The sequence below is a fragment of the Amblyomma americanum genome, chromosome 3, assembly GCF_052857255.1.
Source record: "Amblyomma americanum isolate KBUSLIRL-KWMA chromosome 3, ASM5285725v1, whole genome shotgun sequence".
Lineage (NCBI taxonomy): Eukaryota > Metazoa > Arthropoda > Arachnida > Ixodida > Ixodidae > Amblyomma > Amblyomma americanum.
In genome coordinates this window covers 109,051,611-109,076,856 of record NC_135499.1, presented here as the reverse complement: position 1 = coordinate 109,076,856, position 25,246 = coordinate 109,051,611, and the positions used below count along the sequence as shown (strand labels likewise).

Here is a 25,246-nt window from a genome sequence, read left to right as displayed (position 1 = left end):
GCGGGCGCTTTCTCGCCGCTAGGTTAGCCTCCCCGGAAGACATGTCCATGCTCACAGGGTCAGGAGGAATGGAAGGAGCCCCAGTAGCGACTGGGGATTTCACCTCGCCCTCCGACCTCGGCCCTGCGTCCTGGCGAGGCGCTCGTTCACGTATGGTTACGCCCTCCTCAGCAACAATTTTTTCCTGTTGCGATGTCTCCACGGCATTCGCCTCGCCCTCCGCTGTCGCAGTCGTAGCGGCAGACGTCTCTTCCATATACGCCGCATCCATGAGGAAGGCTGAAGCGTCCTGAGTGTTAACGGACCCGGTGACTTTTGTGTAGGTACGCTCGCACTGGCTGTCCTCTTGGCTGAACCGTCGACAAGCACCGCACCGCGGTATGCGGCACTACCGGTGTAAGTGGCCCGTGCCACGGCAGTGAAGGCAGAGCGGAGCCCTGCCCGGCACGACCACGAGAGCCAGCTCACCGGCGACGCTCACCTGTTGCGGAATGTCGTCGAGCTTCACTCCCGGTTTCAGCTTCAGGGTGACGAGCCTTGTAGTGGAGCCTTTGTCTGCCATACCCTGCACTCGCCACCGCTCGCGGGCAACGTCAGTCACCTTGCCAAATGCCGCGAAGGCGAGCTTCACGTCGTCGTCAGAAACACTGTGCAAAAGCCAGTGGACTTTCATGCGCACGTCTTGGTTAGCTGGGTCGATGACGAGACACCGGCGCTTTTTCACAGCAGCTCACCAGCACTCACAATATTTTTCACGGCGTCTTCATCCTTAAACGTAACCGCCCACACGTGGCTCATCCTGTAGGCTCCGATGGCGATTACTTACGGCAGGAGCGATAACTCAGCCAGAACATCGAGGAAATCTTCCACCCGGTATGGGCGTGCCCTGATATCACAGTGCAAAAAAACTGTGCTGGCAACGAAACGCCCTGTAGGCAAACTCGGTAGAACTACCTAGTATTCAGCACCTGTTGAAGAAAAAGCGCCAAAAGGCCTGTTTCCGCGGCCCTGCTGGGCCGCTGACGCCGCTCCGACGGAGGTCATGATAACGCGTCCGTTCGCTAGCGCGGCCGGAAGCAGAATCCGGACTGCGCCACTCTGCTGATTGCGCTGCACAGCACCGTAGCCTATGTTAGAAGGCAAATTGTAGAAGAGATGAGCAACTCACTGTTGAAAAAAAGAAGGAAAAAAATGGCCAAAACGCTAGCAGAGCGTGGTTTCGATCCACGGACCTCTGGGTTATGGGCCCAGCACGCTTCCACTGCGCCACTCTGCTTTTTTTTATTGCCGGGCTTCGACAGAATACAACAAAAAGCATCCACGTGTAGACAACCAAACTACAAGAAGGTAGCCTACAACCCCCCAGAGGGCCAGGCCTTGTCAGTTTAAAATTCCCTGAGTTCCGTCAAAGGTTCGAGCTTTGAAAGCCACTCAGGGGGAGATGCTTGTGTTTTCAGCACCACGATGAACTTGTGCATTGTCTCACGGAAATAATATCGCGCAGGCCGCGCATCCGGGTCACAATGAAAGCCTGCCATTCGGGAGCGCCATATGCTATGGAGGCCCGCGAGCATTACTAAATCCAACGGCATGCCATCTTCTTTTGTTGTAGGCAGGAATCGGATTCCATACGGATCCAATGGTAATTCTTTTTTGATGGTCCTTTGAAGGACATCCCAAAAATATACCCCTTCCCAACAGTGCAAGAAAACGTGATTAATAGTTTCTGGTTGTTTAACGATAAGGCAGTGGGATCCCCAAGGTAGGTAAAACCCCTTTTTTTCATGGAAAGATTTTACAGACAGAATCCCGGTGTGAAGCTTGAAGAAGAAATTTTTTGTTCCCGATGGTACCTGCATTTTTTTCACACGTTTCAGGACATCTCTGCCTGGGCCTCCGGAGCATATTACCCTGTACATTGGTTCCGGCAATAACACGTCACATACATCCTTGTACAATGTTTTCCGCTGAACACCACTTAAATAATTTTTAGAAAATCTCGCCGTCAAAAACCTGACGCTAAACACAACCTCTTTAAGAAAACCAAAAATACCTCCAGTCATAGTCTCCGTTCCAACAATGAAATCTGGCACAGCACGCCCGAGCCTGACTTGGCATACGGTACGTAGAAAGGGATCTTTAACGTCTCGGAGAAACAAAAATCTGTTTTCTATCTGCCGTATGAACAACTGCCCCAGACCAAGTCCCCCTACCTTGACGCTCCTGAACAAATTTGTCCGGCTGCACCTCTCCCATTTTGAGGCCCATATAAAGATAGCGAAAATACGGTGCAGCTTTTGCACATTTAACCGTGAGCAGTGAAGTACTTGCATCACGTACCAGAGCTTGCTTATCAAAAACAAATTGCACACAGTTGCTCTTGCAAACACAGACAAATTAGCACTTTTCCATTTTTCGGCTTTCTCACGCGTTTCTTCCACCTGTGTTTTCCAAAAAGGCTCAGTGTCCCTGTAAAACTCGAGTGGAACACCTAAGTATTTCACGGGTGTTGTCACCAAAGAAACGGTGGCGAAAACAGCTGGAGTTGACGGCCATTCTCCGTGCAGAATCCCAGGCACTTGCCCCAATTCACCAAACTTCCGGTGACCTCACTGAAACCCTTTACTGCTTCGATTGTCCTGCTTATGCTATCTTGGTTAACGCAGAAAACAGCAACGTCATCTGCGTATGCTAAGAGGTTCACTTCTGATGCCTGTACACGAAAACCATGAATAGCCTCATTTCCTATAATGTTTAGGCAGAGGGTTTCTATATAAATACAAAACAGCAGGGGGCTGAGGGGACGGCCCTGGCGTACCGATCTCTGCACACTAATGGGGGCCCCGAAGGTCTTGTTTACTATTAACCTCGTAGTGCCGTTACGGTAAGCCACGGCCACACCCTCTCTGATAACAAAACCAACGTTAATGTAATGTAGAATGCAAAGCAGCAATTCGTGCGCCACACAGTCAAACGCCTTCTCAAGGTCAATCTGAAGAACTGCGACCCGAGCCTATATTGCGTCACAACACTCAAGCACGCACCTAGCCTTGTGAATATTCTCAACAACGGAACGCCCCTTGATCCCACACGTTTGGTGAGGTCCGACTATTTTATGCATTACGGTCTGTAGCCTGCTTGCAAGAACCTTCATATAAATTTTGTAGTCTACATTTGTGAGGGCTATGGGCCTGTACGATGTTACCTGTCTGAGTTTTTCGGTTTGATCGGTTTTTGGTATGAGCACAGTATGCGAGGATGCATATGATGTAGCCAGAGCATGCAACACATACGCTTCATTAAATACCACTGAGAGGAGCGGTTCTAGTTCCTTCTTGAAAGCTTTGTAAAAAGCTGCGCTCAGGCCGTCGGGCCCCGGCGACTTTCCTGAGTTTAATTTATCAATAGCCTGTTCCACTTCTTGTTCGCTAATTGGCAGCTCTAATCTTATTCTGTCTGCTTCATCAATACGTGGCATGGCCCCTAAAAATATCTCCTTAAAACTTCCCATGTCAACATGCCTCGAAGCGAAGAGCGCTTGATAGTAATCAAAAAAAGCCTTTTCAATGCTGTCATCGTCAGATGCAGTGGCACCGCCCCATTGAATTTTCGCGACATGGTTTCGCCGAGCGTTCGCCATTTCCATTCCTAATGCCAGTTTTGTGGGTGTTTCGCTCGCAGCGAATTGCTCAGCTCTCGCGCGCACAAGTGCGCCGCGATATCACTCTTCCTCTATCGTTTCTAGCTTTTGTTTGGTTTTTCGTACGTCTTCACTGAAAACACCCGGTGCCTTGCATTCCCGAGCTAATAACTTGTCCAGTAAGGACTTCAAATGTGTCTTGCTTAACCTTTCTTGAAAACGTCCACTGCGCCACTCTTCTGACTGCGCTGCACAGCAGCGTAGCCTATATTAGAAGGCAAATTGTAGAACAGATGAGAAACTCACTGTGGAAAAAAAGAAGGAAAAAAATGGCCAAAACACTAGCAGAGCGTGGTTTCGATCCACGGACCTCTGGGTTATGGGCCCAGCACGCTTCCACTGTGCCACTCTGCTGATTTTTTTCTTTATTGCATGGAAGAACTTCTGTAGAAAGGAGGAAACTTCAATCAGACTAGTTCGCGTCTCAAGTTACCGGGCTGCTTAATATGAGCCCCCCATAGCCCTGACTCACCACTGCATCCCCATCAAAACATCAAAATTCAGGGAGGCACACACAAGCATCTAGGCACGGCAGCCAGCTTGGAGGTTCGTCGCGAGCAGCATATACACTCCTCACCAACGCACACTGTTCCCGAAAAACAGATTTGGACGATCTTGGTGGCTCGGCATGTCTGTCCATCATACGGCTTTTCCAAAGACTGAATAGTCCCATCAACACAAACACGTCATAAGGCACAACAAAGTTTTTGTCAACAGGCAGAAATCTAATAGTGTATGGTGTAATTTCAATGTCCTTCTTAAGAGTTCGTTGTAGTATGTCCCAAAAGAACATGGCATCACGGCACAGGATGAAGCAATGATCAATTGTCTCAGGCACGTTACACAGACGACAATTCACATTCCAGGGTACAAACATCCCCTTGTCATTAAGAAATGTCTTGACAGGCAGCGTCGCTGTGTGTAGTTTGAAAAAGAACGTTAAAGCGGCTGCCTGAATGCACATCCGCCTAACACGCTTTAGAACACTAATGTCCAAAGACCCCAAATAAGGCTGCCGATACAATGGTGTAGGGAACAAAGACTCAGTGAGAGCCTGGGTCATCTGCTTTCTCGAGAGGCTATACAGGTAATCTAAAGAGAAGCACACAGTGAGAAAATTGAAAGTGTCAGCAACCTCCTTAAGAAATCCCCATATAGTCCCCTCACGAGCCTGCACAGTCGGTGCGAATAAGTAAGGCAAATGAAAACTAAGCCGCCTAATGAGCACAGCTACCAGAAACGGGTCGTTTGCCGATTTGAAAAAGAAAAAACGGGAAACGAGTTGATGCACGAACAGGTGAACAAGGCCCACTCCACCACCCTCTAAGGGAAGGAACAAGTTGTCACGCCTCATCGGCTCCCATTGAGAGCGCCAAACGAATGCTGCAAATATTCTATGTATGGCTTGCACCTTCCTCCTCGCACAATGCAGGACTTGAAGGACATACGCGAGCTTTGCAAACAAAAAAATGTTACAGACCTGTGCCCTCGCAAATACTGAGAGTTCCCTACCCATCCAAGCCTCTGTTTGCCGCCGTAGAGTTACAGTTTGTGAATCCCAGTAGGCTGTACTGTTGCGAACTTGGTGCAGCGGAACTCCTAGGTACTCAAGAGGGCTACAGTTCCAGCATATACCACCGAACTGGCTTGGCCTAGTTCCCCAATGACCCAACCAAAAGCCTTTGGATTTCTCTAAATTAAGAGCCGCGCCTGATACATCACAGAACTGTTTAGTGAAGATTAGAGCCTCGAGTACACTCTTTTTGTCAGAACAAAAGAGGGCGACATCATCAGCGTAAGCTAAAACTTTAACTTCACATTGAGCTAGAGAGAAACCGCGGATAGCTGCGCTGTTAATTATACTGAGACAGAGGGGTTCCAGATATAGGGCAAACAACAATGGAGACAGTGGACATCCTTGACGAACAGATGCTTCTAGTGGTACTGGTTTCGTTAGCTCCTGATTAACAATAACCCTTGTATAGGAGTTCTTATAGCACAGCCTTATGCCTTTGAGCAAGACGTCACCAATATTTGCATACTCCAAGACCGCGAACAAGAAATCGTGCCGAACTTTATCAAACGCCTTAGCCAAGACAATTTGAATCAGAGCTACTTGGCCTATCTCATCTGATACTGTCTCTAATACTGAACGTGCAATATGGATATGTGTTTGAATACTGCGGCCTCTAATACCACAGACCTAATGCGGACCTATGAAGTCCATAATGACGAGCTGCAGACGACTGCTAAGAACCTTGGCAAAAATTTTGCAATCAACATTGCAAAGGGAAATTGGACGATATCCCTCAACAGTTTTCAACCGATTAGTATCTCTGCTTTTGGGAATTGATATTGTGTGCCCAGAATAAAAAGTGGGAGGCAGCACACCCACATCATAAGATGCTTTGAAAACTTCCATCAAAACTGGCACTAGGCAAGGCGAAAATGTTTTATAGAATTCGCTAGTAATACCATCTGGCCCAGGAGATTTCTGGCTCTGCAGGGCAGAAATGGCTGAATTTCATCCAAAGTGATAGGTTCCTTCACTATAGCACACTTCTTATCATCAAGTCGAGGGAAGTTTCCGAGCAAGGAACTGTAATCGAAACCCTGACTTGGATCTTCGCAACTGCCAAACAGCTTCCGATAATAGTCGAAGAAAGCAGCAAGAATACCAGACGCATCACTGTATGTGCAACCACCATACTGAATTTCCAATATTTCCTTCGCAAGAGCATTCTCTCTTTCATCACTCAGGGCCCGACGAGAAGGTTGCTCATCAAGAAACCTTCGGGACCTAGATCGTATCAAGGCCCCCTTATATCTGTCTGTCGCAAATTGTTGAAGCTGTGCTTTTACGTTATTAATCTCTTCGAGATAGGCACCCGTGCTTACTCTCTCTAGATCATGTAGCTCCGTTAGGGTGCGCCCAAGCTCACGAAGGTGGTGTCTCTTCAGGAAAGCAATTCTTGCTGACGCCTCAATTGCCAAGTTTTTGATCTCCTGTTTAAACAAGTCCCACTTTTGAAAAATGGAAAGATCACGGCGTGACCATACGTCCTTCAAACAAGTAGGTACAGCACGCTGAAAGATTTCGTCTGAGAGCAGACAGTTATTCATCTTCCACAACTCCCATCGAGGGTGAAGTACATGCCGAGTGTACTTTCCTATCTGAAGAGACACCATACAGTGGTCACTGAAGAAAATGGGCCGCACCCAGTAGCCAAACACACTTGCTAATGCGTCAACAGAAACGTAAATTCTGTCAAGGCGAGCACTAGAGGAAAACTGAAAATGAGTGAAATGTATACTGTCGCCTTTTTCCTGCCCCACATCCACAAGAATATATTCAGAAACCAAATCGGTAAGTAATGCAGCACTATGGTCGTATCTCTTACATACCACTGAACGGTCCTCATCCCTACAAACGCAATTAAAATCTCCCAACAATATAATTTTGCGGTCCGTGCACAAATGTTCAACTAATGACAGAAAAAAAAAGCCTTCTATCGCGCTGCTTTGTGGGGGCATAAACACAAATAATCCGCCACTGTACACCTGAAATTGTGAGATCACAGCATATAAGTCGCCCCTCGTCATCTATGCAATAAGACATGGCTGTCATCTCTAGCGTGTTCGCCAGGAATAGCATACAACCTCCGGATAAGCCTCTCGCGTGGCTAACAATAATGCTGTATTCCGACAAAAAAGGCTCAAGAGCAGCTGCTGTCTCTTCATCAGAGGACAACTTTGTTTCCTGGATAGCGGCTACACACACACTCCATTTCTTTAAGAGATGCCGTACCTGCTGTTGCCTCCTACGATTACGCATACCCCTAACGTTAAGGGTAGCGACTTGATATGCTGCGACGCTCGCCATTTTGCTGCCAGTCTTAACAAACGCCATCCCCTGGAATGTGGTGACCCGCCACCAAATTGGCGGCCTCTCGGGCAGACATCGCCCTCCTCTTTAACACCACCCTTCCCGTGGCCTCTACACATTGTGCCTTCTGGTCAGCGCCATCGATACACACCTCGTCAGCATCTGCAGGACGTTTGAAAGGTGCGGTGCTGTCCATGTCTTCCTCTGAGACAGCCAAGGCCTCGGCCCACGAACCCAAGGGGAGCACATCACTCGCTGCCACACTGATAGCCGACAGAAAACCTGACACGCCAGAGATCGACGCCACACACGTCTCACCGTTACCCTCCAACGACGAAGCAGAATCAGCATCAGAGGAGGATCGGCGAGCATTCACTGGCTGTATCGCCTCGACTGACTCCACAGTAGGCATATCCGGACGCTGACCTGTGGCAACGAGGTTTTCCTGTGCAGCAAGCATAGCAGTCTCTGCAACACTCACGGGGGGGCCCGGGTCCGGCGGTTTTCACCCTGGAGGCGTGGATGCTAGATGGCCAGTCGCTTCATATTCCGTGTTGTTTTGAGGTGTTGAAGTCGTCTGTTCCCCATCTATTCGATGCTCATGACTTAGTTCTCCGGTCGCGTCCACAACCTCAGACACATCCATAATGTGTTCTGATGCCACGTCATCTTCCCGCGACCACTGGCCTTGACGCAGCCTGTCAGCGTAACTCAAGACACAGTTCTCCGCAGTATGGCCAAAGCGTCGGCACTGAGTGCATCGAGGCGTGCGACACTGGCGCCGGACATGTCCAACCCGGCTACATCGGAGGCACAGTGGAGGTCTCCCTGGGATAAGGACTAGTGCCTGCACTCCATAAACATTAAGTGTGTGTGGAATGGTGCTAGCTGACACTCCATCCTTGAGTGTGAGGGAGAGTTCACGGTTCGCCGTTTCCATATGCTCCATCCCTGGGCACCGCCACTTTTCACGCTCCACAGACTGGACTATGCCATAAGGCTCTAAAGCTTCCACAATCCAACTGACTGCGCTGCACAGCGGCGTAGCCTATATTAGAAGGCAAATTGTAGAAGAGATGAGAAACTCACTGTTGAAAAAAAGAAGGAAAAAAATGGCCAAAACGCCAGCAGAGCGTGGTTTCGATCCACGGACCTCTGGGTTATCGGCCCAGCACGCTACCACAGCGCCACTCTGCTTTTTATTTTCTTTATTGCCGGTCTCCGACAGTGCCCAGTAACACATGATGGTACACAGAAATAGAAACAAAAAATAAGGCAGACAAAAATGCCGCAGCAGTCAGCTTTATACTGACGTTGTCATATTAAAATTATTTCAGCGCTGTCAAGGCTTCTACTCTCGGCAGCCACTGTGGTACAGGCTCAAGCGACTTCTGCACTTCAACAAATCTCGCTATGCTCTCGCGAAAATACATCCGTGCGGGCCTCGCATCCGGATCACAATGGAAACCGGCCATGCGGGAGCGCCATACAGAGTGGAGTCCGGCCACATTATGAGGTCGAATGGAATTCCGTCTTCATTGTTTATTGCTAGGTATGTAATGCCGTGTGGGTCCAGTGGAAAATCTTTTTTGACCGTTCGCTGCAGAACATCCCAAAAGTACACACCTTCCCAGCAATGCAGAAAAACATGATCTATAGTTTCGGGCTTTTTGCATATCACACAGTCAGCTCCCCACGGTAAGAAAAAGCCCCGTTGCTCTAGGAATTTCTTTACTGGCAGTGTTTCAGTGTGTAGCTTGAAGAAAAAGGAATTCATTCCAGGTTTCACCTGCATTCTCTTTACCCTTTTTAAAACATTCTGACCGGGTTCTCCACTATGCAAGGCTCTGTACAATGGTTCCGGAAAAATGCTGTCACACACATCTTTGTACACTGTTGTTCTTTTCACTGAAGAAAGATAATCAATCGAAAAACGCGCCGACAAGAATCGTACACTAGTCACGACCTCCTTGAAAAAACCTGAAATGGATCCATGCATCACATTTGTGCCAACAAAACTAGGCAACGCACCTCTTAATCTGACTTGGCACACTGTGCGTAAAAAAGGATCGCTCGTGTCACGAAAAAACATAAACCTATTAACGAGCTGTCGCACAAAGAGATGCGACAGGCTAAGACCGCCGTCTTTCACCCTTCTGAACAAGTTCGTTCGACTACAGCTTTCCCATTGCGACGCCCATATAAAGGTGGCGAACACTCTGTGTAGCCTTTGCACATTCAGCCGCGAGCAGTGCAGTACCTGCATCAAATACCACAACTTACTTACAAAAAAAAGATTGCACACTGTGGCCCTGGCGAAGAAAGAAAGGGGAACCCCCTTCCACCTGTCTGCTTTTTCTCGCGTTTCGTGCAGCTGGCTGAGCCAGAGGTCGTCGTTGTTTTTGTAGCATTCCAGAGGGACACCTAGGTACTTCGCTGGGGTGTTCACCCACGTCACGCCAGCAAATGTGTCTGGGGTTGTCAGCCATTCTCCGTGCCAGAATCCCAGGCATTTACCCCAGTTAATTAAACTGCCCGTGAGATCCCGGAAACACTTCACTAATTCAACCGTTGCTGTAATACTTCCTTGGTCGACGCAGCATACGGCGACATCATCGGCATATGCTAAGAGCTTTACTTCAGAAGCTTGCAGTTGAAACCCGCGAATCGAATCATTCTGAATAATAGCCAAGCACAGTGTTTCAATGTAAAGACAAAATAAAAGTGGGGTGAGTGGGCAACCCTGGCGTACAGAACGCTGCACGGCAATGGGGGCCCCCAGACTCTTGTTTATGATACGCTGCGTGGTGCAATTCCTGTACGCCATGGCCACTCCATCTTTGATAATCGAACCGACATTAATATGATCGAGAACAGCGAACAAAATAACATGTGGGACACAGTCAAAGGCCTTCTCTAGGTCGAGCTGCAGCACAGCGACACAAGCTTTCATGATGTCACAGCACTCAAGCACGCACCGCACCTTATGTATGATAGTCACTATAGACCTGCCCCTGATTCAACATGTCTGGTGGCAGCCTACTAGGTCTTTAATCACTGTTTGGAGTCTTCTCGCTAAAACTTTCATTAAAATTTTGTAGTCAACATTAGTTAAAGAGATTGGTCTGTAATATGGCACCAGTCTAAGTTTTTCTGCGGCATCAGTCTTGGGTATAAGAACAGTGTGTGATGTACTATAAGACTGTGGTAAAACTTTCATGTGGTACGCCTCATTGGACACTACCGTGAGCACTGCAGCCAGCTTTTCTTTGAAAAACTTATAAAACGAGGCGGATAAGCCATCGGGCCCAGGCGACTTTCCGTCGTTTAAGTTTTCAATTGCTAGGCACACTTCACTTTCACTTATTGGTCGCTCCAAGAATTCTCTTATCTCATCGTCCAGTCGCGGCATATGGCCAAGAAATGTCTTTTTAAATCCGTCCAAGTCTGCATGATGAAACGCAAATAGCGCTTGATAATGCTCACAAAACTGGCGCCGAATGCCCTCGTTATTATTCACCACGACGCCATTCCGCTCTATCTCGGCTATGTAGTTTCGTCGGGCGTTTGTCTTTTCAATCCCTAAAGCCCGCTTCGTAGGTACATCGCCTGCTTTCAGTGAATTTGTTCGTGCACGCACCAGCGCACCGCGATAGCGCTCTTCTTCGATCAACTGCAGTTTCCGCTTTACATTCCTGATATCATCTTTGAAAATGCTGGGCGTTTTGCACTCCTCTGCTATCAGTTTCTCCAATATTGTGCGCAGCTCGGTTTCCTTCATTTTTTCTTGGAAACGAATCGCACTGACCCTGTCAATTGCTGTGACTTTAATCTGCTGCTTGCATAGTTACCACTGCTGACCCAGATTAAGGCTAGTGTTTGGTTTTATTCTGTTAATTTCTTCTAATGCTTTTGTTACAAATTGTTCGTCGCCAAGTAGCATAGAGTTCATTTTCCACATGTCCGATACAAAGTGTTTCAGTTGTTTCTTCGTTCCTATTGCGCATTAACGAGGCAGTGATCAGTAAAACATATTGGTACAACATCGTAGCTACGGCACATCGGAATCATATCCAGAGCAACGTATATGCGATCCAGGCGTGCGTGGCTAGAACCCTGGAAATGAGTGTACTTTACCGCGCATGCGCTCTGTAGGCATTCAGCCACATCTGCTAATTCCGATTCAGCAACGACCTCAGCTAATAAGCCCGTACTCCTGTCTCGAAAAGCTGTGCAGCTGGTTATGTCCGCAGAAATCAGTGCGCAGTCCCCCCATAATAATGAGGCGTTTCTCAGGCATCATGTACTGCCTAACATACGCAAAAAAAATTATGTCTTTCCTCCAATGTGTTCGGCGCGTACACACAAATCACTCGATATTCCGCGTTACACAAAAGGAAATCACACACTATTAATCTCCCAGACGGGCATGACATGATGCTTTGAACAGTAAGACCGGGAAACTTTTTCAAAAGGTGTACACATCCTGCTGACAGTCCTACAGCGTGGCTAACTATTGCGTAGTACGTTGCTGTGAAACGCTGCACCATGCTCCCGGTCTCCCCCTCTCCCTCGACTTTGGTCTCCTGGACGGCGAGAATGTCAATGTCATTTTCTGTTACCAGCCGATACAATTGACTTTGTTTTCGTTTCTGTCCTAAACCTCTGACATTCAACGTAGCTACACAGAGGGCTGGTTCAGGAGCCAGTTCGGTTCGCAGTAGGAGGGAGGCCCGGAGCATGGTGCTCACCTTTAGCATCTAGCGTACCGCTAGACGTCTCCGGGGCCGTCCGGTTGTCTGCTCTCGCTTCTCGATGGCGGTGGCTTGTCGGCAGGCTTTCTTTCCGCGTTGACGTTTGGCCGTGGCTTGAAGGTAGCCCGCCGTCCTTGCACCGCTTTCACTGGCGGCTCGTCAACGCTATTTGCGAGTTCCTGGTCGTCGTGGTCTCCGGAGACTTCGTGGGGGCGTTTCGTTGCAGTCCCAGTACCCGTTGTAATGGAAGCGTCACTGGCTGGCGGTTCCTGGCCCTTAGACGTAGAGTCGGCAGTGCATGAGTACTCGCTCCGCTTTTGTCGACACTCTGCTGCACCAGTGGTGGACTAGACGACGGTTCACTCGGACGTTCCGCGCTTGTGTCCTGCGGCTCACCAGCGAGGGCTGCTTGCTCTGCCACACCGGTAGGCAGCGGATCGCCAGTTCCCTTCGCCGCGTCCTCTGCCTCGGTCGCGTCCATTAAGTGCTCGGCTTCATCCCTTTCTCCCGGGCCCATTGCTGAGGCATAGGTGCGGACGCACTGGGAGTCCTCGTGTCCGAAACGCCGGCAGTTGGAGCAGCGCGGCACCTTGCACTCTCTCCGGACGTGGCCAGTGCCATGACAGCGCAAGCACTGCATCGGACGACCGGGTGCCACGGCTAAGGCCAGTTCTCCTCCCACTTGTATTTGATGCGGCAAATCTTCAACTGTCATGCCCTTCTTGAGCTTCAGGACGACCGTCCTCGTCATGGAACCCTTGTCGCTCATACCTTGCACACGCCACCGCTCTCTGCTAACATCCATGACAGTCCCAAACGCCGCTAGTGCGCTCCGCACATCCTCGTCGGCCACGCCGTGCAGCAGCCAGTGAAGCCTAAGCCTCACCTGATGATCCTGCGGGTCGATGATGACGCAGCGACTGTTCTTCACCTTCAGTTCCTTAAAGGCCAGCAGCCGCCTTGTAGCCTCCGCGCCGTTCAGGGTGACTGCCCACACGTGGTTGACCTGGTAGGCTCCCAGGGCCACCACGTCCGGCAGCAAACCGGTAGGCACGAGAGCCTCCCTAAAATCTTCGGCCTCGCTCGCACGTCGCCATGCAAATACACGGTGTTCAAAACGATGCTTCCTGTTGGCAGTTGGGGCAGTATCAGCTGATAATCCGTGTCGTCGTTATCGGTGATCCTGTTTCCGCGGCCAGCGAGAGCCGCCGGAGCTCATGATTCTGCGTCCGTCACGTTCGGTGGCCGGAAGTAGAATGACTGCGCCACTCTGCTGACTGCGCTGCACAGCAGCGTAGCCTATATTAGAAGGCAAATTGTAGAAGAGATGAGAAACTCACTGTTGAAAAAAAGGAAAAAAATGGCCAAAACGATAGCAGAGCGTGGTTTCGATCCACGGACCTCTGGGTTATGGGCCCAGCACGCTTCCACTGCGCCACTCTGCTGACTGCGCTGCACAGCAGCGTAGCCTATATTAGAAGGCAAATTGTAGAAGAGATGAGAAAATCACTGTTGAAAAAAATAAGGAAAAAAATGGCCAAAACGATAGCAGAGCGTGGTTTCGATCCACGGACCTCTGGGTTATAGGCCCAGCACGCTTTCACTGCGCCACTCTGCTTTTTTTTCTTTATTGGCTGGCTTTGGCCCTTAACATTTACACATAAACACTCAACACAAACACACAAAACGCTATGTACATACGACACTGTCGTGGTCAGCCAGCATGAGTCTGGCTTCGTCATACTAAAATTCACGAAGCATACAGAGCGGCTCTAGCCTCGAGAGCCATTCGGGAGGCTCTGCAGCGGCTTTCTGGATGGCCAGAAAGCAGTCCATTCTTTCCCGAAAATAAATTCGGGCAGGTCGTGCGTCTTTGTCACAATTATAGCCTGCCATTCTGGAGCGCCATATACAGTGGAGGCCCAAGAGCATTATGAGATCAAATGGTACCCCATCCTCATTGTCAGTGCTTAAATAACGAATTCCCTGCGCGTCAAGTGGTAGCTCTTTCTTTATTGTCCTTTGTAACACATCCCAAAAATAAACCCCTTCCCAGCAATGCAAAAAAAACATGGTCTATTCTTTCGGGCTGTTTACAACTTAAGCAGTTCGATCCCCACGGTAAAAAGAAATCGTTTCCCTCCAAAAACTTTTTAACTGGCAATGTCCCGGTGTGTAACTTAAAAAAAGTCTTTACTCCTGGTGGCACCTGCATTTTCTTCACCCTTTTTAAAACTTCAGCTCCCGGACCTCCACTGTACAGGGCCCTGTACATGGGCTCTGGGAAAACAATATCACAAAGACCGTGGTAAAACTTTTTTCTTTTTGTTTTATACAAATAATCGCTGGAAAAACGCGCTGAAAGAAACCTAACACTTGCTACATTCTCTTTGTAGTAACCAAAAATTCCACCCGCGACCTCTTCTGTGGAAACAACAAACTCGGGCAGCAATCGCCGCAGCCTCACTTGGCACACGGTGCGCAAGAACCGGTCTGAGACATCGCGAAAAAACAAAAAACGGTTCGCCAGCTGCCTTAAAAAGAAGTGCCCTAGCCCAAGACCCCCGTCTTTTACCCACCGAAACAGGTTCGTTCGGCTGCAACGTTCCCATTCGGAAGCCCATATAAAGACGGCAAAAATCCGGTGTAGCTTTTGAATGTTCACCCGAGAGCAATGCAAAACCTGCATGACATACCAGAGCTTGCTAATAAAAAAAAGATTGCAGACTGTAGCTCTGGCGAAAATTGAGAGATTGGTGCCTTTCCGTTTTTTAGCTCTGTCACGTGCTTCTTTCGTTTGCTGTTTCCAATACTGCTCGCTTTCGCGATAAGCATCGAGCGGAACGCCCAAATACTTGCCCGGGGTCGTCGCCCACGGTACGTTGGCGAAATGGTCCGGGTGGGATGGCCACCATCCATGCCAGAGTCCGAGGCATTTGGACTAATTAACCCCGCTACCGGTGACATCGCTGAACTTGCGTACACACCCGACAGCTTCGCTTATGCTCCCCTGATCAACCGTGAATACAGCAACGTCGTCATCATACGCCAGCAGCTTAACTTCAGCAGCTTGTAACCTAAAGCCATTAATACTATTGTTTTCTATTATTTTCATACACAGCGTTTCGATGTAAATACAAAATAAGAGAGGGCTGAGGGGCCAGCCCTGACGCACCGAACGCTGCACGCTAATGGGGGCCCCCAGACACTTGTCAACGATCACTCTTGTCGTGCAGTTTCGATACACCATCGTGAATAACTGAACCGACATTCACATGGTCTAAAACGGACAACAAGATTTCATGAGAAACACAATCAAAAGCTTTTTCGAGATCAATCTGAAGCATGGCCACTCGCCCATTAATATCATCGCAGCTTTCAAGTACAATGCGCGCTTTGTGAATGTTCGAAAAAATCGATCGCCCTTTTATTCCGCATGTCTGGTGAGGTGCAACAATATCCGATATCACTGTTAGCAGTCTTCGCGCCAATACCTTCATAAAGATTTTGTAGTCGACATTAGTGAGTGCTATTGGTCGATATGCGGTAACTGATTGCAATTTCTCTATATCATCAGTTTTCGGTATGAGTACTGTATGGGACGTCCCAAAAGACGGAGGCAAAAAGTTTATTCTATAGGCGTCATTAAACATTGTACACAGCACCGGGGAAATTCCATGCTTAAATTTTTTATAAAATGCCGCACTGAATCCATCTGGTCCTGGTGATTTCCCGAGGTTTAATTCAGCTATCGCTTGCGCTACTTCGTTTTCAGTTATTGCTAGTTCCATTTTCTTTTTCTTTTCTTCGTCCAGCCGTGGCATTGCACCAAAAAACTGATGCTTAAATGCGACTGCGTCTACCGGATGCCATGAAAAAAGCCTCCCGTATAATTCTTTAAAGGCTGCTTCAATGTGGTCAGTGTCTGCCGATAAGATACCCCCCATTCTATTTTATCGATGATTCCTTTCAGCGTGGGCTTTTTCTAAACCGAGAGCACGTTTTGATGGCGCTTAGCCAGCAGCTGTGTCTTCCGCACTCGCCACCACCAGTGCTCCGCGATAACGCCGTTCTTCCATAAGTTCTATCTTTTGCTTGGTTTTCCTGACATCTATCCATTTCCCAGGCGCTTTGCATTCCTGCTTCAGAAACGTTTCCAGCAGTGTTCTTAACTCAGCTTCGTCATGTTTTTCCTTATTCCGGATACAAGTGGCCCTTTCTATTGCTTTGATTTTTAAAGACTCTTTGCTCAGCTCCCACTGTTGCCAAATGTTCAGGTGATTGCACGGGTTTATTTTTAATATTTCATCCTTTAATGCTCGGAAATACACATCGTCGCGAAGAAGCGTGTTGTTTAGCTTCCACATTTCCCATGAAAATGCCTTGCTTCGCTTGACACTTCCCAGGCAGCACTCAACTAAACAATGGTCTGAGAAGGACACTCCCACAACTCCGTACTGGCTGCATTCAGGGGCAAGGTCAACTGATGTATAAATGCGGTCCAGCCGTGCATGGCTTGAGCCCTGAAAAGGGGGGAACTTCACTGCCCGCGCACCCTCAAGACATTCAGCCACATCCTTTAGGTTTCCGTTATCAATAATTCTGATCAACATTTCAGTGCTCCTGCCTCGGAACCCCCGGATGCTTGACTTATCGCGCGCATTTAGGACACAATTGAAGTCGCCTAAGACGATGAGCTGCCTCTCCGTGCGAACGCGCTCTTGGAGGCTTTGGAAAAAAGCAACTCTTTCCTCTACCACATTCGGTGCATACACGACAACAATGCGCCACTCAATGCTATTCAGTGAAAAGTCAAGGACAATATACCGGCCAGACACACACGAAAAATAAGCTTGCACCTCTAACCCCGGGATCTTCTTTACAAAGAGCACACAACCAGCCGATGTCCCCACTGCATGACTGACGATAGCAAAAAATCTAGTCGTAAAACGTCGCACCATGCTGTCGGTTCCTTCGTTGCCGTCCACTTTCGTCTCTTGCACGGCCAATACATCTATCTCGCGCTCCGTAATAAGTCGATACACCTGACCTTGTTTTTTCCTGGTCGCCAGGCCCCTGACATTTAGCGTAGCGACTTTAAACGCGGGCGCGGGAGCCATTTTTACTCAAAAGGAAGGACCCAACAGCATGGCGCTTACCTCCCACGTCTAGCGCGCGGCTAGACGCCACTGTTGCCACCGGTATCACCCGGCGGAAGAACATCGGCCTGCTCGAGGAGTACCTTGTCGCCGGCCCGCTTGTCATCCGAAAGGTTCGGGCGCGGCCGGAACATCGGACGCCGGGATTGAGAGGTCTTCCCAGGGGGTTCCTCGACGCCGGGCGCTACCACCTTGTCCCCTTCGGGGCTGGTCTGGTCGTGGGGACGCTTCGCCGGGGTGGTGACGGGGGGCGTGACGCTAGTTGTGCGGGCGCCGCTCTTCCCGTGGTCGTCCTCATGCGGGTCGTTTGACTGGATGGCCTCGGGCTCTGTTGGGCTAGCCCCGTTCCCAGCTGTCACGTTATCGGCACCGATGGAGTCTGCCGTCGGCGGTTGGCTCGCTGGTTCGTCGGCCGCCTTGCTGCTATCCCGGAGCTCACACACGTGGCAAGCGTCGAAGCCGGCTTGCCCGCCTCGTCCGTGCCAGTCGCTGCTTCCTCCGCCTCGGCGACGTCCATGAGTTCCGCGGTGTCGTTCGCCGTTCCGAGACCGGTAGCCGACGCGTAGGTACGGACGCAGTCCGCGTCCGCGTGTCCATTGCGCCTGCACTGGGAACACCTGGGCACCTTTCAGTCGCGGCGAACGTGGCCCGTGCCGTGACAACGCAAGCACTGCATCAGTCCCCCGAGCACAACCACGAGGGCCAGCTCACCGGCTACTCGCAACTGGTGTGGCAAATCATCCACCTTCACTCCCGGCTTCAACTTGAGTAGCACGGTCCTGGTGGTTGAGCCTTTCTCCTTCATCCCTTGGACGCGCCTATGCTCCCGCGTCACCTCCGTCACGTTTCCGAACGCCGCGAAAGCAGCCCGGTAGTCTTCGTCAGCCACACCGTGCAGCATCCAATGCAGGCGAAGCTTTACCTGTTGATCCTCCGGGTCGAAAATGATGCACTGGCGTCCTTTCACTTGTAGTTCCTTCAACGCAGCAAGCTTTTTCGTGGCTTCAGCACTGCTGAGCGTCACCGCCCACACAGAATTTATCTGATACGCCCCCAACGCCACGACGTCGGGGAGCGCACCAGCGTTGCCGAGGGCGTCCCGAAAGTCTTCCACCCTGTAGGGCCTCGCTCGCACGTCACCGTGCAGGAACACCGTGTTAAGCACAACACGTCATGTTGGCAGAGTAGGCAGAACAATATCGTAGTCCTTATCTGCGTCGCCAGCAAGCCTGTTTCCGCGGCCAGCAAGGGCCGCTATCGCCGCTCTGCCGGAGCTCATGATCCTGCGTCCGTCACGCTCGGTGGCCGGAAGTAGAATGGCTGCGCCACTCTGCTGATTTCGCTGCACAGCAACGTAGCCTATATTAGAAGGCAAATTGCTGTACATATTGAATATTACTGTTGAAAAAGAAAGGATAGAAGAAAAAGAAGACAAAAACTACACCAGAGCGTGGTTTCGATCCACGAAGCTCTGGGTTATGGGCCCAGCACGCTTCCTTTTTTTTTAATGCCGGGCTTCGACAGAATACAACAAAAAACATACACGGGTAGACACCCAAGCTAAAAAAAGGTAGCCTACAGCCCCCGGAGGGCCAGGCCTTGTCAGTTTAAAATTCCCTGAGTTCCGTCAAAGGTTCGAGCTTTGAAAGCCACTCAGGGGGAGATGCTTGTGTTTTCAGCACCTCGATGAATTTCTGCATTGTCTCACGGAAATACAATCGCGCAGGCCGCGCATCCGGGTCACAATGAAAGCCTGCCATTCGGGAGCGTAATATGCTATGGAAGCCCGAGAGCATTACTGAATCCAACGGCATGCCATCTTCTTTTGCTGTAGGCAGGAATCGGATTCCATACGGATCCAATGGTAATTCTTTTTTGATGGACCTTTGAAGGACGTCCCAAAAATATACCCCTTCCCAACAGTGCAAGAAAACGTGGCCGATTGTTTCTGGTTGTTTACATATAAGGCAGTGGGATCCCCAAGGTATTTAAAACCCCTTTTTTCATGGAAAGATTTTACAGACAGAGTCCCGGTGTGAAGCTTGAAGAAGAAATTTTTTGTTCCCGGTGGTACCTGCATTTTTTTCACCCGTTTCAGGACATCTCTGCCTGGGCCTCCGGAGCATATTACCCTGTACATAGGTTCCGGAAATAAAACGTCACAAACCTCTTTGTACAAAGTTTTCCGCTGAACACCACTTAAATAATTTTTTGAAAACCTCGCCGTCAAAAACCTGACGCTAAACACAACCTCTTTAAGAAAACCAAAAATACCTCCACTCATAGTCTCCTTTCCAACAATGAAATCTGGCACAGCACGCCCGAGCCTGACTTTGCATACGGTACGTAGAATGGGGTCTCTAACGTCTCGGAGAGACAAAAATCTGTTTACTATCTGCCGTATGAACAAGTGCCCCAGACCAAGTCCCCTTACCTTGACGCTCCTGAACAAATTTGTCCGGCTGCACCTCTCCCATTTTGAGGCCCATATTAAGATAGCGAAAATACGGTGCAGCTTTTGCACATTTAACCGTCAGCAGTGGAGTACTTGCACCACGTACCAGAGCTTGCTTATCAAAAACAAATTGCACACAGTTGCTCTAGCAAATACAGACAAATTAGCACTTTTCCATTTTTCAGCTTCCTCACGCGTTTCTTCAACCTGTGTTTTCCAAAAAGGCTGAGTGTCCCTGTAAAATTCGAGTGGAAAACCTTGGTATTTCACGGGTGTTGTCACCCAAGAAACGGTGGCGAAAAAAGCTGGACTTGACGGCCATTCTTCGTGCCAGAATCCCAGGCACGCGAAGTATTGCGCTTGCGCACACTGTCTTTACAATGTCGGAAAACCGTGCGTACCTTCCGGTTCTGAACTCTGGCTCGTCTATCCAACCGCTCCCGCAAGGCATCTCACTCGCCACGCTGTGCCCTGCTGCCGAATGTGTCATATCAGTGGTGGACAGCTGCTTACCTTCCACTCATCAATGCATGTTGCCTGCGGCAACATCACCAGAGAAAACAACGGATGACTACGCCGACATGATCTGTTCTGACCTACCAGCGATGCAAGCTCACGATCTTAGGTGCCTCTTATCTTTTCGCGACATCTTCGACTTTGATGCCCGTGTTTTGACTCGTACCTCTGTGGTGACGCATCGGATAAACACCGGTGATGCCGCTCCTCTCCACAGACGTCCGTACCGCGTGTCCAGCGCTGAACGCACCGTCATAAATCAAGAGGTCGATAAGATGCTCGCAAAAGACATCATCGAGCCCTCGTCAAGCCCTTGGGCTTCTCCAGTTGTCCTGGTAAAAAAGGACGGCAGCTGGCGATTTTGCGTTGATTACCGGCACCGAAACCGCATCACAAAAAAGGCGTATATCCTCTCCTGAGGATCGATGATGCATTAGACTGCCTCCACGGCGCCAAATATTTCTCTTCAATTGATCTTCGATCGGGGTACTGGCAAATTTCCGTAGATGAAAAGGACCGTGAAAAGACCGCCTTCGTGACGCCTGATGGCTTATACCAATTTAAAGTCATGCCATTCGGACTCTGTAACGCGCCGGCTACCTTTGAACGAATGATGGACTCTCTTCTTCGCGGCTTTAAGTGGTCTACCTGCCTCTGCTACCTAGGCGATGTTGTGGTTTTCTCGCCTACTTTTGCCACGCACCTCGAACGCCTCTCCAGTATTTTGACAGTGTTTCGTAACGCCGGACTCCAGCTGAACTCATCGAAATGCAAATTCGGTCGCCGCCAACTCACTATTCTCGGACACCTGGTTGATGCTTCTGGTGTACGCCCAGATCCAGTCAAAATTCAAGCCGTGAAGGAGTTACCTCTTCCTAGGTCGTCGAAAGATGTGCGCAGCTTTGTCGGCTTGTGCTCATATTTTCGACGTTTTATCAAAGATTTCGCCGCCATCGCTCGCCCCCTCACAGACCTTCTTAAGAACGACATTCCCTTTATCTGGGGCCCTGCTCAAGAAAACTCATTTTCCTCCCTCGTTCTTTTGCTAACTCCTCCGCCCATCTTAGCCCATTTTGACCCGTCGTCTCCCACAGAGATTCGCACCGACGCCTCCGGAAATGGGATCGGTGCCGTGCTAGCCCAACGTCAACAGGGCCAAGATCGCGTCATCGCCTATGCCAGCCGCCTACTTTCCGCCGCAGAGCAAAATTACTCCATTACTGAGCGCGAGTGTCTCGCCCTTGTCTGGGCTGTCGCTAAATTCCGCCCGTACCTGTTCGGCCGCTCATTCACTGTATGGATGGATGGATGGATGGATACGGCTGAACCCTTTACATCGGGCGGTGGCTCAAGCCACCTAGCCATGTCTTGTGAAATTTTACTCCTGTGGATGGATGGATGGATGGATGGATACGGCTGAACCCTTTACATCGGGCGGTGGCTCAAGCCACCTAGCCATGTCTTGTGAAATTTTACTCCTGTCTTGCTTTTAGCCACCAATCAGATAACCTTCGCTTGGTTACTTCTAACCTCTTAAAATCCACTTTTCCTTCACTATCCCTAAACCCCAATGCCTTGGGTAAGTCAGCCCCGCTGCCTTCCACTGTAGGGTGAAGCCCTTTACAGAAAAGTATCAAGTGTTCAGCCGTTTCCTCCTCCTCTCCGCACGCAATGCACAAAGTGTCTATCTCCTGGTACCTAACTCTATACTTCTTAGTCTGCAAAACTCCAGTCCTGGCCTCAAACAACAAAGAACTTCCCCTACAATTATCATAGATATTTTCTTTGACAATTTCCTGTTTAAAGGTCCGGTATGTTTCTAGTGCCGATTTCGTCAGCATCCCTGTTTTCCACAAAGCTCTCTCTGTTCCTTTAACCTTTTTCTTAACCGATAATTGCTGATTTGCCCCCTTACTGCTGTCCAGATATTTGCTTGTCAATTTTCTAGTTCGCTTTCTCCATTTCGTGTCAACATTCTTTATATACAGGTATCTGAAAACTTTCCTAGCCCACCGCTTTTCCTCCATCCTTCTCAATCGTTCCTCAAATGCTATCTTACTGCTAGCCTCTCTGCTCTCGAAAGACGCCCATCCCATATCACCCTGTACCCCCTGATTTGGTGTATTGCCATGTGCTCCCAAAGCTAACCTCCCTACTCCCCGTTGCCTAATTTCCAGCCTTGCTTGAACATCTGGCCTCATACACAGGACCGCATTCCCGAAGGTCAGGCTAGGGACCATCACCCCTTTCCAGATCCCTCTTACCACCTCATACCTATTGTAATTCCACAGTGCCCTATTTTTCATGACAGCTGCATTCCTACTAGCTTTATTCATTACATATTTTTCATGCTCTGTCAGATACTCAACACTGTTATTTATCCACACCCCAAGATACTTGTACTCATTCACTACCTTTAGCACGAACTCCTGTATTCTATGCTCGCCGCCCTCTTCATTAAATGTCATGACTGCAGATTTTTCCTTACTATACTTGAAGCCTAATCTATCTCCCTCTGTACTGCATATGTCTAACAACTTCTGCAGGTCTTCCTTGTTGTCAGCCATTATCACTATATCGTCCGCATATATTAGTCCCGGTAATGTCTGTTTAATCAATTCCCCTTGCTTGAAAAAAGATAGGTTGAAACCTAGTCCGCTCCCCTCTAGCTTGGCCTCCAAACCTTGCAGGTACAACATGAACAACAAAGGGGACAGAGGACATCCTTGTCTAAGCCCCCGCTGTATCTCTACAGGCCCTGATACATTTTTTTCCCATTTTATGAGCACTCTGTTACCTCTATATATATCTTTTAAAAGATTAATTACTCCATTTTCCACATCCAATGTGCCCAATATTTCCCACAAATGCTCCTGAGTAACGTTGTCATAGGCTCCCCTAATATCCAGAAATGCTAGCAATAAGGGCCTATGTTCCTTTTCCGCAATTTCTATACACTGTGTCAATGAAAATAGATTGTCCTCCAACCTCCTTTGTTTCCGGAACCCATTCTGTAGTTCCCCTAGCACCCCCTCGTTCTCCACCCAAGCCTGCAGTCTATCCTTTATAATTTGCATCACCACCCTGTAAACCACAGACGTCACTGTTATGGGGCGATAGTTACTTACGTCTGCTTTGTCCCCCTTTCCCTTATATATCATGTTCATTCTACTTAATCGCCATTCATCGGGGACTTTCTCATCCACTATCATTTTGTTCACTACCTGTATTAATGTTTGCTTGGATTTTGGTCCTAACTTCTTTATCAACATAATCGGGATACCATCTGGTCCTGTTGATGTGCCACTAGGAACCTTTTTCTCTGCCCTTTCCCACTCTCCTTGCTCAAGTGAAGCTATTGCTGTAGCCGGTCTATCCTCCTTCGATAAATTATGTACCACGTGCTTTGCTGAAAATTTTTCCGTCATCCTTGTTCCTATGTGTTTTATTGCTTCATCCCCTTCTAGTCGAATACCCTCATCTGTAACAATAAACCTTTGTTCTAGCCTAGTTTTATTACTCATTGCATTTAGATGTTTCCAGAATTTTTGGGCTGCTTTTCTATCCTTTTTATTTACTTTTGACATCCATTGGGCACCCTTTCTTCTAATTTTCTCATTAATCAAATAGGATGCGTCCCTTCTACACTTTATGAAGGTATCCCATTTTCTGTCTACTTCGGGTTTTGGTTCCCCCCTCTTCTTGGAATATCTGTGTTCCCTGGATGCTTCCTTGCGCTTTTCTATTGCCCTCTTGACCTCCTCATCCCACCAACTCTTGGGTTTGCATCTTTTCCCTTTTAGCTTTACTCCCACCTTAGCTAGCTCTAGCTCCAGTAATCGAGTTAATTTGGTATAAGTCCATTCTGTTTCGCTATCCTCAAAAATTACTTTCTCGATTTGTTTGGCTGCTACTTCCAATTGCTTTTCTGAGTAAAAATTTCCCCCTGATTGTTTATCTTGATTCAGTCCTACATTGCTTTTTCTTCTGAAGCTCAACTTGATACGCTTGTGGTCACTACCTAGACTTCTGGAACCATCTTCATCTATGCTCATTACCCCTAATCTGTTATACATCCTCTGTGACATTAGTGCATAATCTATCGTCGAGTGCAGACTCCCCGCCTCCCATGTTATGAGCCCTTCACACTTCTCGGTGCTGTTGCATACAACTAAATCATGCCTGTCACACATGTCCTGCAGCATGCTTCCTGTCGAATCCGTGTACCCATCCAGGTCTTCTATGTGTGCATTCATGTCGCCTAATATAATTATCTCGCCCTGTCCTCCTAGCTCATCAATGTCGCTTGCAATACATTCTAACATTTTCCTGTTTTCCTCTTTGGCATTAACCCCTGTCCACAGGTATACAAAGCCAAGGAGTGTTTGCTTGCCTGCCACTGTTCCTTTTAGCCATAAATGTTCCCTGCATCCCAGTCTAACCCTTTGAAAATTCATACTTTTATGAATGAATGCCCCAATTCCACCTCCCTTTCTGCTGCCCTCTGTTCTATTGCAATATTCCCATGCGTAGTCTGGGTTACAGGGTGGTTGCTCCATGTCTCTAAGATGTGTTTCCGCTAAACCATATACCATTAATTCCTCCTGTCTTAACTGTTCTTCTATTTCCTCCCATTTCAGTCTATTCCTGCCACCTTGCATGTTAATGAAACCTATATCTGAATTAACTTGGCCCTGGCGCTTGCGTCTCTTTCTTCCCCTATGGTTCCATTGCCCGTTTGATCTTAATTCTTCCTTCTCTACACTGGTTCCTTCA

The 25,246-nt window shown here is 48.8% G+C and overlaps 4 non-coding genes and 1 pseudogene across 4 annotated transcripts; all 5 read right to left on the bottom strand.

Moving 5' to 3' along the window:
* Nucleotides 1-388: 388 nt before the first annotated feature.
* The window catches only part of LOC144123975 (uncharacterized), a 32,321-nt pseudogene continuing 7,463 nt past the window's right edge, over nt 389-25,246 (bottom strand).
* On the bottom strand, nt 1,205-1,276 carry TRNAM-CAU (transfer RNA methionine (anticodon CAU)). Its single transcript has one exon. It is a non-coding gene; the product is annotated as a tRNA-Met (tRNA).
* TRNAI-GAU (transfer RNA isoleucine (anticodon GAU)) lies at nt 8,712-8,783 on the bottom strand. Its single transcript has one exon. It is a non-coding gene; the product is annotated as a tRNA-Ile (tRNA).
* TRNAM-CAU (transfer RNA methionine (anticodon CAU)) lies at nt 13,714-13,785 on the bottom strand. The gene has a single exon. It is a non-coding gene; the product is annotated as a tRNA-Met (tRNA).
* TRNAI-UAU (transfer RNA isoleucine (anticodon UAU)) lies at nt 13,887-13,958 on the bottom strand. The gene has a single exon. It is a non-coding gene; the product is annotated as a tRNA-Ile (tRNA).